The following is an 18,303-nucleotide window of genomic DNA, read 5'->3' as shown; positions in this document are numbered from 1 at the left end:
GAATGTCCATGAAAAGTCTCCATTAGCAGCAAGCTTGAAAACCTGAAAACAGACGTGACATTATTAGTATACAGATGGAGTTTAAAGAAATACACAAAGCCTTCAGTCAGCTAAGGATAAAATAAAATGGTGTCGAGGTTTAGCTGAATAAAAAAGAAATAAATAAGACTTAAGTCTTGATAGCCTTCTGAGATTTTTTAGTGAGCTGGACTTGAAATAAGTTGCTTTTTAAAAGCATTCTGTATCTGAACAATGTATAAAAAAAGAAACTATTTTTTTCCTTTGTGATATATCCTTTCGATCAGTCCCTTTTGCAGCAATTTTCCTGGTATTGGATGCAGTTCACCTTATGATCCTGATATCAGCTTCTGATATCAGCAAAATCTGAATGCTTCTGGAAAAAAATTATATACAGATTAAGTGTTAGTCGAATCATAGTTTTTCAAGTACTTTGAAACTTGTCAAGTCACTCATTTTCTCTGTATAAGCTTTTCTGTACAGCTGACAGTTTTAGTATTGTAATGTTGGAATCTTACGAACAGCTGTGACCAAATCCTGCACTTTCCATAATGGTTGAAGTGAATGCAAGCATATCAGCCATTGAATGGAACACTGAAATACAGTCCCTGAAATGTCACCTGATGGGTGGAAGGACAGGCTGGGAGCAGCAGGGGAGAGGCTGCAGCACGGGCTGCAGCCATGGCCCAGCATGTGCCGCAGGTGGGGCTTCTCTGTGTGGGACATCTTCATCCTGCTTCCACAGCAGTGACTTGTAAAATGCTTTGTGCTATACCTGGGGTGCTGGGATAGGGGAGAGGTGAGAAAGCACACGAGAGAGGAGGTGGAGTGATAAGAGTGGAGGGTGGGGAGACTCCAGGAGATTCCACTGTACATGTCCCGATCATGTCACTCATGGGATTTTCATCTCTATCCATGGAGATCACTTCTCTCAAACAATAAATGTAAAGCAAGACATCAAATGGTAAGTTAGCTGTGTATCTCATACCTGTAGGGTTTGCTTGAGATTGTCTTGAGTCCCAAGACATTCTTCTACTGTGCTCAGTGCACAGCAAAAATGGGACCTTAATTTGGGGTGACTCAGAGGCCAACCACAGATACTGCTGTGCAAATATATTGCTGCAAAACAACTATTCAGTATGTTCATCTTTTAATTCAGAGTTGCAGTGTTATATTTTCCACAAGGATAACAAATTGGGGAGGGGGAAGCGGGAGGAGGAATAGATGTAACAAATAGATTTTAAAATTAGACTTATCAATATGCTGTGAATACTGGAATACATCCACTCAGTAAGAGCAAAAGCATACAGATCAGAATTCTTAGATAACAAAAAGGAATAAACTGAGTATAGTAATGGAAAGATATTCACTTCTCAATATTCATTGCTGCTATATCAAGCTAAAGGACTTATTTATATTTATAGATTGAAGCATATCACAGATGATATAGTAATATAAAATTTTAGTGCCGTGAGAGAAGTCTTTATTCACAGCACCAAAAGATCTGCTTGCTTGGGGAGCAGACATGGCACTGGAGTTTTCTCAGTGCTACCATGCTATGACCTTCAAGTGTCATTGTTTAAAAAACAGGATAAAGTTTCTCATTGTCCCCTTTTACATCCTCCTTATCAGAGCTGCTAATGAAACCTTCTCTTAATAGTAGTTACTATGGTATTAATGATATGGATATGTTCATCACCAAGTATTGCTGTGATACAATTGGTTGTGTCTAGATGGGGCACTTGCAGTGAAAATTATGTTTATTTGACTATAGAAGACCAACACCAAGACTTACTAATTTTCTTTACATGGTACAATCTAAACTATTTTATTTAATAGTCAGTTATTTGTCTACCACACAGTAGAAAGGAATGTAAAGGCAGTTCATTTCACCCCTGAGAAGCAGCTGTTATGGACAGAACTGTTGTTACTGGAGCTGGTGGCACGCCATGGCTAGAGGTAGTGGGGAGGCACATTGTTTCTGCCAGCTGCATGGCTTCAGCTGCACTTATGTCTGATGTCAGCATGGGGCTGCTGTTCTGTATTTGAAATGTCCTCTGGATAAAAATTTCCATCACAGCTGCCTTAACCAATTGACAGAACATTCTGTCTGAAGGTGCAGCTGTGTGACTCCCAGAGCAGAGATGAATAGCTTCTATCAGTACCAGAAGAAAATGAGCCTGTCTCCCAACCATAAACTGAAACATGTTCTCATGATCAAAGGTGAGAAACATTGTTCACCCTTAGGAAGGAGAAGACTCCTTTTTTTTCATGCTTATTTCCTATTCTGATGTAGTCTAAATACCTAAACATACACACCATTGAGAGTCTCATGAAAATGGATTTTAATGGCTTGTATTGAAAAGGCATGTTCTTTCGATGGCTCTCAGAGAATAGTGGGAAATCCTGTAATAAGCAGATTAATGTCTGTAGAAAGTTAAAGAACAAAACAGCCTATACTTTCAAACAGATAGCTGCCAGTATAAATCTTTCCTTGCTTGTTATGACTTTTCTTTTGTCTATCGTATCAGAGAAACCCTTTGAAAATATGGAGTAAATATGACTCAGACTAGCAGAGGACTTGACAGAGCTACTGAAGCTCTTTGGTGGCAGCAGAACTACTCACAGCATGAGTAAGACACAGGTTAAACATATCTGTTCTCAGGATACTACAGATCAGCATTATTTTTCAAGAGGATTGCAGACTGCAAGGTGCACCTTTGTTCAAAAGCTGAAGGGAAACTGTGATACATGCAAGAACTTCACTTTAAAAGCCACCACTGTTTTGGTGAGCTGTACAATTTATTATGCACCATTTATCAACCTAGGAGCACATCCAGGTCATTACAAATTTGATGTTTGCTTACTCAGTGATACTGCTTCCTATACATATTTCAGTGACAAAAATAATTTTCCTGTTGTGTTTCTCCCAGTCAGACCAATAAAATTGAAGAAAAGGAACTGAATTTTATTCTAGAGATTGGATCAGAAATGAAATTGCAATTTTTGATGAATTATTTTAAATTACAGTTAATTCATAGCTGAATAGCAAGACAAAGGCCAGAATTCTAGGCAAAATACAGAAACTCAGAGGACAAAAATCCAAGATTTAGAGATGTTCGTATAATCTCTTCTCAAAACTTAGGCATTCATTTGCAGTTCTGCAATCTCCTGCCAAAGTAAAAGCCTTAGTTACAGTCACATCCAGACACTAGCTTAAAATTTTTAATGACAAAGTATTTCCTTCTATGTAGTGCTCCTTAAGAGAAGATAAAGTTGCTGTTATAATTTCAAAACATTGGTATTATAAAAACTAATAAATTATATCTTTTTTTACTTGACAATCTTTGACTAGCTTATGACATTTTATTTTGATCTTAACTTAATTTTGACCCTGACAAACAGGTAACATTTAAAAAAAAAAAATTTACAATAAAGTAGGGTAATCTGGAATCACAGTGGCAAGATATAAAATCCTGCTATGTTATTTAAGGAACCATTTTTCAGTGTCTTACTTTTTCAGATACACAAATTAAAGCAGCTCCCCTAAATCATAAACCAGCCCAAGCAAACAATGTTAGATGAGGTTTTTGGAGTTTTACCTGCTCTCTACTGGCCTTTATCTACTCACCTGCAAATAAGGCTCATCAGTGCTTATGGATGTGTTGCTATCAAATTTTAGGTTCTAGATTACTGAAATGAGAGGATATTGTTTTCTGTCATTCAATCAAGTTATTCCATTGACTTAACAGAATTTGTATTATTACAATTCCTCTAGTGTTTCATGAAAGCAGAATAATTTGCACTGTAGTAATATATTCAGCCATGGTTGACAACAGCATTAAATAAAGCGCTGCTTCCTTTAACTGAGGTATCAAAAAGAACCAGAAGGAAAAGACAAAAGAAAAAGGAAAAGTAAATAAAATTATACTACATGGAAAGGAAAAGGTCTTGATGAAAAGAAAATAAATTTTCAAATTGTGACAACTATCTGAATAGGAAAGCACACTGGAATACACTAGAATCAGATGAATCAGAACACCCTGGGCAAAACATCCAGTGTGTACTCCTTAAGCAAGAAAACTTTACTGAAATAAAGGAGCAGATAAAGAGCTGTAAGAATCAAAGTACATATTAAGTATGTTGAAATCAATTTACAGAACAGAAATCCTAATTCAAAACAAGTGTATTTGCTATTTATCAAACTGTTCAAAAAAATGACATTTTTTAGTTAAAACATTAATGATCCAAGATGATACATATATAGCAGAAAGATAAATATGTGCCCATTCCTCATCAGAGTTTCATTTGACTTCTAAGAAAGAAACTCAACTAGAAAACTGACGGGATACAGAGCTAAACTTTTTTTCTTTCTCCTAGAATTAGCATAGTAAAATACAGACAAACTGCAGAAGCAACTAGGGTTGTTATCATATGTATAATTTCCTTTGTCTTCTACTTCCATAGAAATTATGTGAAAATATGAAGGTAACATAGAAGCTCCTCAGGACCTTGACATCTGTACGTTAAGTTATTAGTAAAGTACAAAAAAATCTGGTTTTCTCTGCCATCCCATTTATAATATAATCGCTTCCTAGTTCAGTCTCTGTTACTAATTCTAAATGAATGTTGTCAAATTGCAAAGTGCATATTGTTGTCAGTATAACCTGTTATTACACGCTAATACTGTGTGTTAATGAAGTGTTAAATATCCAGAGCTGCCAACACCTTGATCCAAGAGAATATGAACACTATGAAATAAATGTGATACATGACTAAAGTGATAAAAATTATTGATCATTGTTTGAATGCATTTTTAATGTAAATTAAGTATCTCTTTCTAAATGAAGATATCTAAATAATCTAAAGGGCCATATCTTAGCTTCCATCTCTCTACATTAATTTCTTGTAAACTGTTAATTCTCTTTCTTTAGGGTTCAATTCTCCAAAGTGCTGCAGCTACATTGAAAAGGCTGCACACTCTTGCTTTGTACTTGATAATAATAGTGTTCAACACTTTGTAAGCTCATGTCTTGAATAATCAAACTTATTGATATCAGTAGCCTTATTCAATATTTAAAATTGCAGTTTAGAAATGTACTCATTTTTCATGTGAAGAAAGGAATATGATGAAAGTCTACAGGGCAGTGATGTGCCTCAGAACTCATTCTACTGAAATGAATTACTTTTTTGACTGAGTAACTTCAGAAGGCGTTCACATCAATATGGTTTATAACAAGTGGAAAGGAAAATTGACAAGAATTCTTTGGAAAATAGAAGCACTGCTTTCTCACCACTTCATAAACACTGAAATATATATTCTTTTATGTAAGGATGAGTGAAGGGGTTGAGATCTTCTTTGCCATCCAGCCTTTTTAAAGGAATCAATCTTACTGAAAACCACAAAGATGCAAAGTATCAAATGTAAAAGGAAATGACATTGTTGAGTGTGGACAGTACTGTCACAGAAAGAGGAGCACATTAGGACAAGCAATAGTACTTTTATTAGTAGGTGTCCTTCCTAGGAGATTGCTTAACTCAGCCCATTTAACAACCTGTTCCTTGCCTTTACTTTTCAAAATGCATTGACATTTGCCCTTCTTATTTCTGGACGCAGCCAAACAAATCCAATAGACTGGGTCCAAGTATGGAAAACAGCAGTGTCATAAAGCTTAATTTCAATAACAAGCTTCAGCAGCTCAGAAAATGCATACTCTTCATTCCTCTTACAATGGAAAGAAGTATCATTTAGCCTCTAACAAGGAAAGAGGTAATGAGATAAAGATTTAATGCTTGTGTTTATAGGAGGCCTGTGTAAGATTATAAACTGGAGTAAAGTTTGGTTTTGTTTGATGGGCTTTTGAAGAGGTTCTTTGGGTCACATTTGAAAGAAAAATTTATATTTCTTGAAAATAGATTACTAACAATTTCTCTTAAAAGGAATAGTATATTGGTTCAAAAGAATCTGTGCAGTAAACATTATGTACATATCTTCATGCAGCTAAATATCAAAAGTTATTTTCTATACTTGTAAAGTTATTACATTTTTCTCTTCTGTTCTTACACAAAATACCAAGAGGGATTTTTCACATTCCCATGACATACTTTTCATTAACATCGACTAATGTTCTTTGTGCCAGTGCTGTTCTAACTGAAGAAAAAATAAGGTCTGGAATATGGTCCAGCTGCCGAACTGGGAGCAGGACCTAATTTGAGTAGGTCTAACTTAGTGCTGGATTCCTAAGTTGGTGACTCTGAAGCAGTGCCATAAGTCTTTACTTATTTTTTGCATTACTCCCACATCATCAGTCAGTGAGGAAGCAGGAGCTGCAAGGTGGCTCAGACTTTTTTCTATTTCTCCTCAGCCAAGATTGATTCCAGCACCACTGGCTGCAGTAACTCCTTTGACCCTTGCAGTTTGCATTCCATCAGTTCTGGTCCTCCTGCTTTTTATCTCTAGCAAGGATGAGGGAATAGGATTCAGGAAAAATGCCAGCAGTGAATCCAAAAGGCTGGAAGCCATTGCATTTAGTTGCAGTTACTGAGAGGATTGGCTAGTTGTCACTTTTATTAGTTTTGAGAAAAAATAAATGTGTGTAATTCTTTGCTCTCCACGACCACTGAGAGTTTTATGGAACAGAAGCTCTTTCTGCATTTGATAGGTTATCTAGCAAAAGGATAATTACATCAGATGAGCTCTCTGAAAAAAAAAAAAAAGTTATCTTTTTGTGGCAACTATGTAAAATTATCAAACAACTGAGAATTGTGGCATTTATAGAAATGTAAGATCTTTGAAAGAGGAAACAAGTAATGCATTTAAATCAGCAAAATATTATCTTTAGCTGTAAAATTTGTTGAGATAGATACTATTTAGCAATGTTGCATGGCAAAGCACAGTTTTAAGAAGTATTACTGCACTTTTCCATTTATCTTTCAACTCTGCCTATATTTCATTATTATTTCTACTCATGACTCATAGTACTTCTACATTTTTCTACTAAGATTGACATATCTTGTTTATTTTCACATCAGAAACCTTTCCTATGCATTTTCACAGCCAGATATTAGTTTCTTTTAAATAGTATGTAGGCTTAAGGTCCCATTTTTCCAAATTCTAAAATTCGAAGCTCTGTGAGATGCAATACTACATGTATAGCCCATCAGTAGACTACAGGATATATAATAATATTTCTCTACCAAGTTAAGGCTCCCTACTATGTGTGTGTGTATATATATATATATATATAAATCTAAACACATATGTGAGCCAATCAGTTTGCAAACAACAGAACTGCACATAATTCACTCATTTATAAACAGGCTTCTCATCCAGTCATTAGTTTTCATGCCAAATATTATGTTAGATTGTTTGAAACTGATTGTCCTCTTCCCATCCCATACACAAACATAAAGAAGCCTGAGGTGAAAGAGGCACGAGGGAACTCTCTGGTGCTTTTGTTCTCATTCCCATGAGAATAATTGTTTTTCTGATCCATTGCTGCACAGTGAAAATTGAAATTAAAGATTTTGCACTTAGGATGAATAGCAGAAACATTAAAATTTACTTCAAGTATAGCAAAACTGTAAGTTTAACTTACTGGCCCATATCCCCACGTGTTATTTAGTCAGGTTTACATACTCAATACATTTTCCCAAAGGCTATTGCAGATTTACAATACATTCTGCTTTCCTGAAGTACTTGCTTGTCTACAAAGTACTACTGATAAAAATTAGATATCAAACAAATGAGATGGGTGTCAGAAATGTATAAATAATTAATTGAATGCTAGTTTACTAATAAATATTACAGAAAAGACCAATAGGTTCCAAAAGAGTATTTCCCTTATAGCTTCTTATTTAAAGTGCAAGGGTGTGATGGTGTTTAGGAGGCTGAATTATATATATCTGGATTTATAATTAGTCCAGCTATTAACCTTTTCTCCAGTTTCTCTCTTTGGTGATATACTGTACTATAAATTCCATAAGATATTACCTTGCAGAAAATATGGTTTTTCATAAATGCCTCATGTATATTTCATAATCACTTTTAATTTATTTATTCTCCATCTGATTCTCTACTTCTCATACTGGTGCAGTTTTACCTGTGCAAAATGGATACAAACAGAATTTTGTGATCACTTAAAGAAAATGTGGATTTTTTAGGTTTTTTTGGTTTTTTTTTTTTTTTTTTAATGCATATTAATTAAAAAGCTTCCAAAGGGTTGAGGCAGCTCAGAACTTCGGGTGAGGAGTAATGTGCCTAGCAGAAATTGCAGGCAGACCTAAGGCACTAAATCACTGTGTAACAAAATTATCAACTTTTATTCCTCTTGAGGCCATAATTGCCCAAGCAGAAGTGTGTGTACATATATATCTATATATTTGTGTATACACACAAATATATAAATATCTATGCAAAGACTTCTTCAGGTGACCAAGATCTTTGCAACCAGATCTCTAAATGGGTTATTTTTAAGGAAGTTGCATCAGAACCTTCTGCTCAGAGCTGATGGAAGCCAGTAAATGGGTGCCATTAATGCTGAATTAGCATTGTAAAACTGCTGCATTTCACAAAAACCTGCCAGAACACGACCCAGTCTGGACTCCTCAAAAATGGCTGCACATGTATTTGTAATTTGCCATCCATTAAGAAGCTGAAAAAAGGACAGATCAAATTATCTAACTCTTCACACGAACTTCTGAAAAACCAAATACAATGTTGTTGTGCTGTAACAGTTTCAAACATATCTGTAGAATGTGTGTAAACTCAAAATACTTGTTTTAAAGATAATTTAATTAATTGTTCTGTTACTTCATATTTTTTAGAACTGTATGTTGGTGTCTATAGAGATTTCAGAAGTCAAAACTGACAGTTCATATTTAACTATCATAACCACCCAGCAATTACATTTAGCTTCTGCATTCTCATCTAACTAGCCTTGCAATCTAGGAACTTCTATGCATATTGGGATTTCTGTAAAAGTTAGCATTAATGAAATAGAGTTTTAAATTTCCCTAGGCTCAATCTAGACATTAAGAATATAAATGTAAATTAGCAGAGAAGAGCAAGCAGACTTGAATACTAACATTTTCGTCCCATAACTTTTAGTTAAAAATGTGCTACAGAATGTGGGATCCAGCCTTCTGCAACTGGCACCCTCAAACTCCATTAAGAATTATCAGAATATTTCTGTAATTGTCTATCTTCTTGCTATAGTACTGTAAGACTCAGACACCATCCAGCTACAGATTATTACTGTCTGTCTGATAAATAATTCCTGTCCAATTCCATTTTGACTTGAAGACTGCTTCTAAAAAGATTGTTTTCTGCTTAAAAAATCCAGTTATAGAACAAATGTGGCCACAGTGTTCTACTTATTTCACTTTTTACTGGCAAGACAAATCTTGCAAATTCATTGCCTTTTCCTGACATTTTTATAGCCACCTGCAGTGCTTACTTGCATTGCAGTGTATTTTGTACGATCATGGGTGTCCACACCCTGCTTTTGTTGACTCTCTATCCCCATCACCACTGATATTCTGATGGTAAGCAAGTGCAAAGAGAAATAGTGAGAATATTTAGGTTGTACATGTGCTCTTAGTTCAAGCTATTGAAAAGGTTAGTATTGAAGCACCAATTCGAGTGATAAAACCTGAGATTTTTATACTTGAAGAACAGCTCATTTTAAAACTTTTCACAGTGATTAAACACTCACTATTTGTTATGACCAGCTGCATAGTCTAACTCTTTACCCACTCAGAATCACTAATCTCTTTCAATATATACTGATAGCAATGACCATAACTAGAAGACAGTAAGGGCTGGAAGGACAATGATGAGATAAACCTCACTTTTCAAAGTTCAAGTGAAGTGCTGAAAAATGTTTGTGTTTTCTGTAGCTATTCAGGATTATTATCTCATTGGAACAATGGGTTGAATAAATTAAAAGGAATAGTTTGTTATATAAATAGAGTGATTGTGAATGTTTTATATGAAAGTATTTTTATCCTGTTTTCTTTTGGAGTAATGAAAAAAGTGATTGGTCATAGAACTAAAAAATAAGCTGGAAGGCATCTCAAGAAATTTTTGATCTTACTCCTACTTGGAGCCTGGACCTTTCAAGTTTGAATATTCCCAAAGACCCCTCCAGGCAACATGTTCTAGTATTTCCATGGTGAAAACATTTCTCATAATATCTAACTGTAATTTCTCATGTGTGCCTGTTGCCTTTTTTCCTGTCCCAGCCTGCTGAACTCACTCTAGAAAGTTGCTGCCTTGTACTAGGGGAGCCCTAAACCATCTGTCAGGTGTGGACTCAGACATCCTGCAGAGAGGCACAGCACAGCTCCCCACTCCTGCTGGATGCAGCCCAGCCCCCTGTCTTTCAGGGATATTTTGCTAATTCTTGTTCAGTTTGTTCCTCAGGACCCCCAGGTGCTCCTGCTGCCCTGCCTCACCTCTGCACTGTACAAGCACAAGCACATGACTCCTCTGCACCCACGTGCAGGACTTTGTGCTACCCCTGGCTGAACTTCCTGAGGGTCCTGTGATCCCAGGGCTGTGCATGGACCACCCCCCTCCACTTGGTATTATTCACAAACTCGCCAAGTGTACACTTTTGCCCACTGTTCAAGCTGTTAATAAAAGCATTCTATGTTCTCCTGACATCAATGTGCAATAGAAGATAAAGAAACTGACAGCTAACTATGTGAATGGATGGATGGATTAATGGTTGATTGAAGTGTGCTCCTGTTTTTCCAAAAGGAACCATATGAATTTACAGTATTTTAAAGGATTAAAAACCTTCTCATTGAATCTTAAATAAAGGAGTATATATAGATTTTCCTGAACGCCTGCATGATAATGGTGTAAGCCTCAGAAATGTTTGTGTGAAATAAGATGCCTTAATTTACTACCTCAAAAAACTCCACATCCATCAGTTTCAACCTGCAGGGTTTTTTGGGAGTCATTTGAGAGATTTTGCTAACAAATACAAAGCTGAAAAAAAAAAAAAGTAATTCCCTTGTAAAAATTTGAGATTCTCTATTTGCTCCAATATAAGTGATGCTACAGGATGAAGATATCTGACAGTCTTCTACAGCAACCTTTGTAGTTTTCAATAAGTATTCCAGAAATTTGCTAATAGATTGTATCCTAAGTTTTGGGTCAATTGTTTTGTTTCATTTGGGTTGAATTTCTGTTCTGATTTTGTTTGGTTGGTTTCACCTCACAGGATAACATATTTTTTAGCACCATTTTTATGTTACTTATCAATTTTCTGACAGTTTCATCCTCAGTTCTGAAGACAGTTCAATGTCTTCCTATCAGGTGAATTTTGGGGTTGAAGTTGCTAGAGAACAGTAGCAAATTAGTCCAGCACAACTCTCGATTACCTTTGTTATGGGACAATTAGAATACTAGCTTAGGCCATAAATTTTATTGCAGTTTCTTACAAAAGTGAAGGTGAACAAGAAAATTCAAAGCATCACAATTTTCGGTGAGATGCCACTTAAAAACCCTTTGGTTTAAAAGAATTTGACGTAATTTAAAAGAAATTTTTTGCAAGCTTGCCTCCTAGGAAGCACTTGGGAGTCTAAGTAAAATTTGAATGTTTATGTTTTAAAGCACTTTTAATGCAAGAAATCTGTGTATAATTATCTCTAATTAGTCATCTCTTCCACTGAGATTTATACTAAGCATTTAGTTTTCCTCTACAGTAGATATTTCCCAGGTTTCTTTAATAACTAGGACTGTCTGACAAGCTGATCTCGGGATCAGATTTCAAACTCATTTTATTCCATTCTACCTGTTGCTTCAGGATATTTCTTAATGAGGCCAGAGTTACTTTCATGTCTAATTAAGCTGAAGAGATTAAGATATTTTGGTCTTGTTTTTGTATACGCTCCTAAGGGAAAAGTAAATACATAAGCAACAGAGATCAGCAGAAATACAAGAAAGAAGAAAAGCAGCAGGAACACAGGGGATTATTATGTAATATAAGGGAACAGGAAAAGGCTGGGTAGATTATCCTTCCTAAATTATGTTCACTTGCCTCAAAAAATATTGCACTGAACTGAAATTCAGAATTCTCCATAACATGATAATATGTCTTTATCAGTTGAACCTGAAAAAGAAATATGGAAGAAGGGACTTTATGTCTTTATAAAAATTACTTGAAAACAGATCCTGATTAGGATTTCCTATTTATACAATAAAATGGAAGGTAGCCATAAGACTGATGAAACAATGTATCCAAAATAGTCTATTAAACATGCCTTTGTTTTTTATGTTCCTTATCTTCTCCAGTGTCAGCTTTCAATGCAATGAGAAGTTTATTATTTCATTTGGGAAAGAAACGATCCCTGTTTTATGGAAGTTTAATCTCTCTTCAGAAGTGCCTTACCTTAGTTCCACTCTAATGGACATGTGGATAGACTCAAACCTCTTTTAGCATGTATTCATAGTCTGGAATGAACATTTCAATTGAATATTTTTCAACAATGCTTCTTAATAGTCATCTTTCTTAGTAAAAGGTTTCTCAAATCTTCTACTTTAGGTACAGCTTTCTGCAGTACCAAAGAAGTTCCCTCTAAAGGCAGCAAGGCATTTAAACTAATCTTTTCATACCTCCAGCTCCTTTCAATTACCTGGGAGTATACTTATTTATACATTTTGCATGTTTCTTTCATGTGAATTTATGGGTTTTCTCCATTTTTTCTTAAGATCTGAAAATATATGGATGCTCTTACATCTTTTTTGCCTTTTCATTCATGACCTAAAATTCATTTTTATTCGGGATTGGAGTGAAGCTGGGTAATACAATTGGCCTGTTTGGAGGGTTCTGGAGTTCAAACCAAAATAATGAAGAGAAAAGTTCTCTATGTCAGCTGGAAATTGATTTTTTTTTTCTCTCCCCAGTTTATCAAAAAAAAAAAAAAACCAAGAGTTTAATTTTAAACAAAATTTTTTATCTTAATAGATAGTATTTCTTATTATTAACTTAAGGCACATGAAATGCTGGTACTGCTGCTGGTACTGCAGCTACACATCGGCGACCACCACCCAAGCCAGGCTTCCTGGGAAGTGGCGATTCAGCCCCGGTGCCAGGAGCATCAGCACCACCTTGTGTTCATGGGATAGGAAAATCAGCCAGAACACGCCTCCCCAGGCAGCAAGGAACCGCAGCGCTTCCTTCTTCTCCCCATAGCTCGCAAAGGAAGGAGCATCACTTGTGGAAAAGATGCATATTTTTTGCTGCTGTAAGTTTAGAATAATCGATATATCCAAGTACACGAGAATTTATCAGGAAACTTGCTTGCATTTTTGGTCAATGCGTTAGACAGCAGCCGCAGCACATGAACAGCCTGTTGCCACATTTTTTCAGTAGGCATCTTGGAAGAAGATAGCTTAGAGGTGAATTTTGTGAGAATGTTTGCAGTTATTTACAGGAGTTCTTTCTGAATGTGAGACATGACACTGTAAAACCTATTCTTTTCTTTGAAAATTTAAAAAAGGAACAAAGGAGATCGGTGTCATGTAGTGATGGAGAGCCTTGAGAGAGAGTCAGTATCGTGTTTGGATTCCTTTTTCATAGCCTGTAAACATTCTACAAGGCACTGCTGCTGCCTTCAGTCTTTTGCACGGTAGAAACTGTTCTGTAAACAAATCTATTTCTGGTACATTTTCCACCAACTTGACTATGAAAATGCATCAGTTTTCATTTCTTTTTTAAAAAAATCAGCTTCTCTCTATCCATTTGGTTCTGGGAGTACAGTTTCTGGAAAGAAATATCCCATCAGAAATTCCAGTTACATCTCTTTTGGCTCTACTATATGGAGTACAGTTTCTAGCAGAAATTCTGGGGCAAAACCTGTTCAGGAAATGGTAATAATATGGATGTGCAATTTCATAGACAGTTTTCTACACCTCAATGTATTTAACCTACCTTCACAAAAGTCAGGTCTTCTCTCTGAGAATGAAACAGAATAACAACTTCCTCTACGTTCGGGCTCCTTCTTTTGTTCTAGAAATTAAAAACTTTTAATCCATGTTTCACAGCTCACTTTCACGTTTCTTATTTAAAAATTTGAATGTTCCCAGACTAAGTGCAAGACTGTGCCTGTATGTCACTTTAGTGCAATGTATCACTTTTCAGTACCAACATACTTAGAAAAACGTATAATGACACGGTATGCTCGTAAGTATTAAAAAAATGATCCCGATTCCCTTTTACCCTTCAGTTTGGGCATCATTACAGAGAATTTGCATCGGGGACAGTAAGGCTTCTGTTTTGATGATGTTTTACATCCACACCTCATGCACATCTATCAGACTGATGTAAGATACCATTTTAAAAAATGGAAATTTTCCAAAACCCCTGTGCAAACTCTGCATGATGGATCAGTCTCATTAATTTCATCAAATATAAACCTGGATTAAAAGAAAAAAAATGCAACCTTGTGCAGTATGGTTGGGATCCCATGTTGATGTACACTACAGGATCTTCCCCAACAGTGTCCTTTTACAGGTTGACAATATCTCTAATTTTTCTCCCCATTCCAAAAGGGGCAGGGCACTGTTATTGGTGCCACTCAGTCCCTTCTGTCACTTTCTGTCAGACAGCTGGGATCTCAATGCCCTTTATATTTGGGCAGTTTACCAGCAGTATTAAGGGACTCACTGTAAATATTTCATCACCTTTCTGAAATAATTTTCTCTTTTTCTGTTGAAAAGACAGAAAGAAACCTGACAGGACAGTAAGAGAGCTGTAAGAGAAACTTTTTACAAGGACATAGAGTGACAGGACAAGGGGGAATAGCTTCAAGCTGCCCAAGGGTGGGTTTAGACGAGGTATTAGGAAGAGCTTCATTGCTGTGAGGGTGGTGAGGTGCTGGCACAGCTTGCCTGGGGGGCTGTGAGTTCCCCATCCCTGAAGTGTTCAAGGTCAGACTGGATGGAGCTCTGAACAACCTGGTCTACTGAAAGGTGAGCCAGCACATGGTAGGGGGTTGGAATTCAATGGTTTTTAAAGGTCCCTTCCAGCACAAACTATTCTGTGATTCTATGAAGTTGAACCTTGTATTTTGTGTATTTAGCATTGGGATCTGGCTGACCTCTTGCCTCTGTGTTTTGAAGCCTTTTAACTGTAAGAAGGAGTAATTTCCACAAATGGTAAATCAAACAACCACTTCAACTAGTTAGGGAAGTGTCTTACATCTCACAGTTGTCAAGAAAGCAGTCTAGTATAAACTAGGATAATTCCCCACAATTTTGGAGCTTTTGAGGACTTCATCTGATTGAAACAAGAGAAGCACAAAGAGGAGCTCTCAGCATCATTCTCAGAAGCACAGAGAACTTTGGTGAATGGAGATATCCTAACCTAGATGGGTTAAAAAGTTCCTCTTCAGCTGTGAGACCAGCAGCTGTGTCTCAGAGATTGTTGCAACGAAGGAAATTTTCTCTATTCCCACAGGAGGCATGAGAATAACTTAAAACCAGTTCTTCAGCATAACTCACCAGGTAAAGACAATGACTGACTCAGGAGGTTCATCTGAACTTGAGAGAGCCAAAAGGTGTCAAACCAGTCCTTAGCATCAGGGCTGCAACAATGAGTGTTGCACCAGTGCACTTGAGACACCATCCCCTGCTACTTACAGAGAAAATCTCCACTGCAGAGAGCTGTAATACTATAGAAACCTACCTGTGTAAGAAAACGCCATTTGGCACCAGCAGATCTAGCAATATTTTACTTGTTGCTTTCTTTTAAACTAGTTTAGCAGGCTTAGCTGTGAAATCTGAGGGTCAGACCTAAAGGCATTTTGGTTTGATGTGCTTAAGGACTCTTGTTGCCATGTGTAAAAATATTCATCCTGATTCTTGGAAAGCTCTCTGTATCTGTTCCTTCTACTGGAGCATTTCCCCTTAACTCTTATTGTCCCACTTATATTATCCCATGAGATTCTCACTGGAATCTGTTCCTATTTCTGTTGGAGCTTGCATGTAACACACCCAAAATTCCACATATATATATATATATACACACACACACATCAGACACTCCACTTGATACCTGGCAACAATTTTCCACTGCTGAGTTGATCCATTTTGTTTCATTTACCTCAGCAGTGGTTGAAGAGACAGAGGTAGAATTGAATGTCCACCTCCAATAGTTACTTTTCTATGCCTTCCCTTGATGAAGCTACCATCTTTTTATGACTACTATATGTTAATGAGTACAACAGGCAATTCCATAGGATTCCAAGAAGAAGAATTATTATTAATTTGTGTTCCTTGTCTGCCCACAGCAGAGCAATATTTATTTGCCTTTGGTACTATCTTAAAATCTGGAATCCAGATGGGTTACCTATCTTGGTTTATGTTTCTGTGACTAACATGGTGACTTCATTCAAGACCTTTTTATTTCTTTGGTTTTGAGTTAGCTTCATGTTCAATCCATTTTATCTAATTTTTGTGTTAATGAAAAACAAGGTCTGTCCAGAGAGAGAAGAAACCAAAGCAACCATGTCTACTGGAAAGGAAATTTACCTTTTACTTTAGGCTCAGAAGAACTCAGATTGATCTATACTGCTAAGGAATTACTCCACCTACCAGGACTAAAATTTGAGAAGACTGTTTTGGTTTAAAATAATTAACTTTCAGAAATAGTTAATGATGGAGATTGTTTGACTAGCTTCATGATTCATGAGAAATAGATTTGGTTACTTCTGGCTTTTCTGGGCTTCCTGTAAAAGTAATGTATAGAACAACAGTTTATTTTGCCTAATTTATTATTTTTATTTATGCATTCCAAGATATTATAGAGGTACCTTGAAGATGTTATTTTCCCCAAATACTTATGCAAACACCATAAACTAACTTTATGAATGAAGTTATGTTCTGAGGCACAGTACAGAGTAAACAAAAGGACTCCACTTTGGGTGGTTTGTGCAGAAACTTACAAGAGACTTATGAAACTCACAAAGTAACAACAATAGTGAATTGCATGCTTTCCCCCAATGTTTTCCTGGGGTTGAATGCACAAGCTAAAGGACGTAAATAACCTCAGTGATTTTTAGGAATTGACAGATAGGTGTGAGCAGTACCCATGTGAACACAGAGCAGGATGGAGACAGACGGATGAGCCAGGTCCAGCCTCAGAGGCACACCTTTTCCAGTTCCTTGGATTTCTTTAGCACAACAACATTTTTATGAATAAGTGCTGCTGCAGAATTAGCTGTTGTGAAAAGAGCAGGTGGCAATAACCTTTATGCCTTGCATGCCTTCTTGAGCATAAACCGTGTAGAAATGATGAAATTATGGAGATCATCACCAGATGAAGTTCCCCTGCACTAAGACCCGGGGCTGTTAATTGAGGTGGCCACAGGAGATCCCCACTTTAATAAAGTCAGATCATGAAAGGAAAGCTGCTGAAGCACCTTGTATAAATCAGCGTCCCTCTCCCAAGCCTTAATTCCACTATCGGTCTGATTTCCCGAGCAAGGTAAATTATTTAAAATATGTTCTGCGCTACACCTCGAGGCAGAGGCCCGCCGGTGGGGCGTTCTTTCCTCCCTTTCCCCGGGCCGGGCGGCGGATCCCCGCGGGGCCGGGGCAGCATCCCTCCCTCAGGTGAGCGCAGCCGCCTCACCTGCCCGCAGACTTGGCGAACTCCGCCCGAACCCTGCCCGGCGCGGGCGGGCCCGGCTGGGGCGCCGCTGCCCGGTCCCGGTGCCGGTGCCGGTGCCGCCCCTGCCGCGGGTCAGCCCCGCCGCGGCTCGCGCCCCCTCAGCCTCGCCCGCCGAGGTCGGCGCGAGGCGGCTCGAGGCGCGGCGGTGGGCAAGGCGCCTGCGCAGCTCTCCCGGGCATGCTCATTAACAGCGGAGGAGCCGAAAAGGGGGAAAAAAAAAAGAGGAAAAAAAAAAAAAAAAAAAGAAAAATCCCACCCTGAGAGCGAGCGGCGCCGCTGACACTACACCCGCCGGAGAGCGGCGGCGGCGGCAGCAGCGCCGGGGCTGCGCCGCGCCGGCCCCGCGTCCCCTCACGCCTCGGCTGGCAGCTCCCGCCGCGGGCAGTGCGGAGCGAGCGGCGGCAGCGGCGCGTTCCCCCGGCGGGGCGGAGGGGCCAGGGCGGGCTGCGGGGGAGCCGCCGGCAGCGGCGATGTGGATTTATATTGGCCCGCGTCGCAGCGGAGCGGGGCGCGGGCACCGCACCTAGAGGCGATGGGCGAAGCCGTCGGCGGGGCTAAGCCGGGGCGCTGCTGAAAGTTCAGCCGGTGGCCGCGCTCG

General features: G+C 38.1%; 1 protein-coding gene across 19 annotated transcripts in view; it reads left to right on the top strand.

Moving 5' to 3' along the window:
* The window catches only part of TENM1 (teneurin transmembrane protein 1), an 873,984-nt gene that overhangs the window by 552,134 nt on the left and 303,547 nt on the right, over positions 1-18,303 (top strand). For 10 of the 19 annotated variants that reach the window (XM_072929129.1, XM_072929141.1, XM_072929139.1 and 7 more), the window contains one exon: positions 15,492-18,303. The exons of the other annotated variants lie outside the window; for them this stretch is intronic. The gene's annotated coding sequence lies outside the window, so the exon portion shown is untranslated. The remainder of the gene's footprint in view (positions 1-15,491) is intronic. 19 annotated transcript variants of the gene reach the window in all.

This window comes from Taeniopygia guttata, chromosome 4A (genome assembly GCF_048771995.1).
Source record: "Taeniopygia guttata chromosome 4A, bTaeGut7.mat, whole genome shotgun sequence".
Lineage (NCBI taxonomy): Eukaryota > Metazoa > Chordata > Aves > Passeriformes > Estrildidae > Taeniopygia > Taeniopygia guttata.
This window is presented reverse-complemented; position numbering and strand designations above follow the sequence as displayed.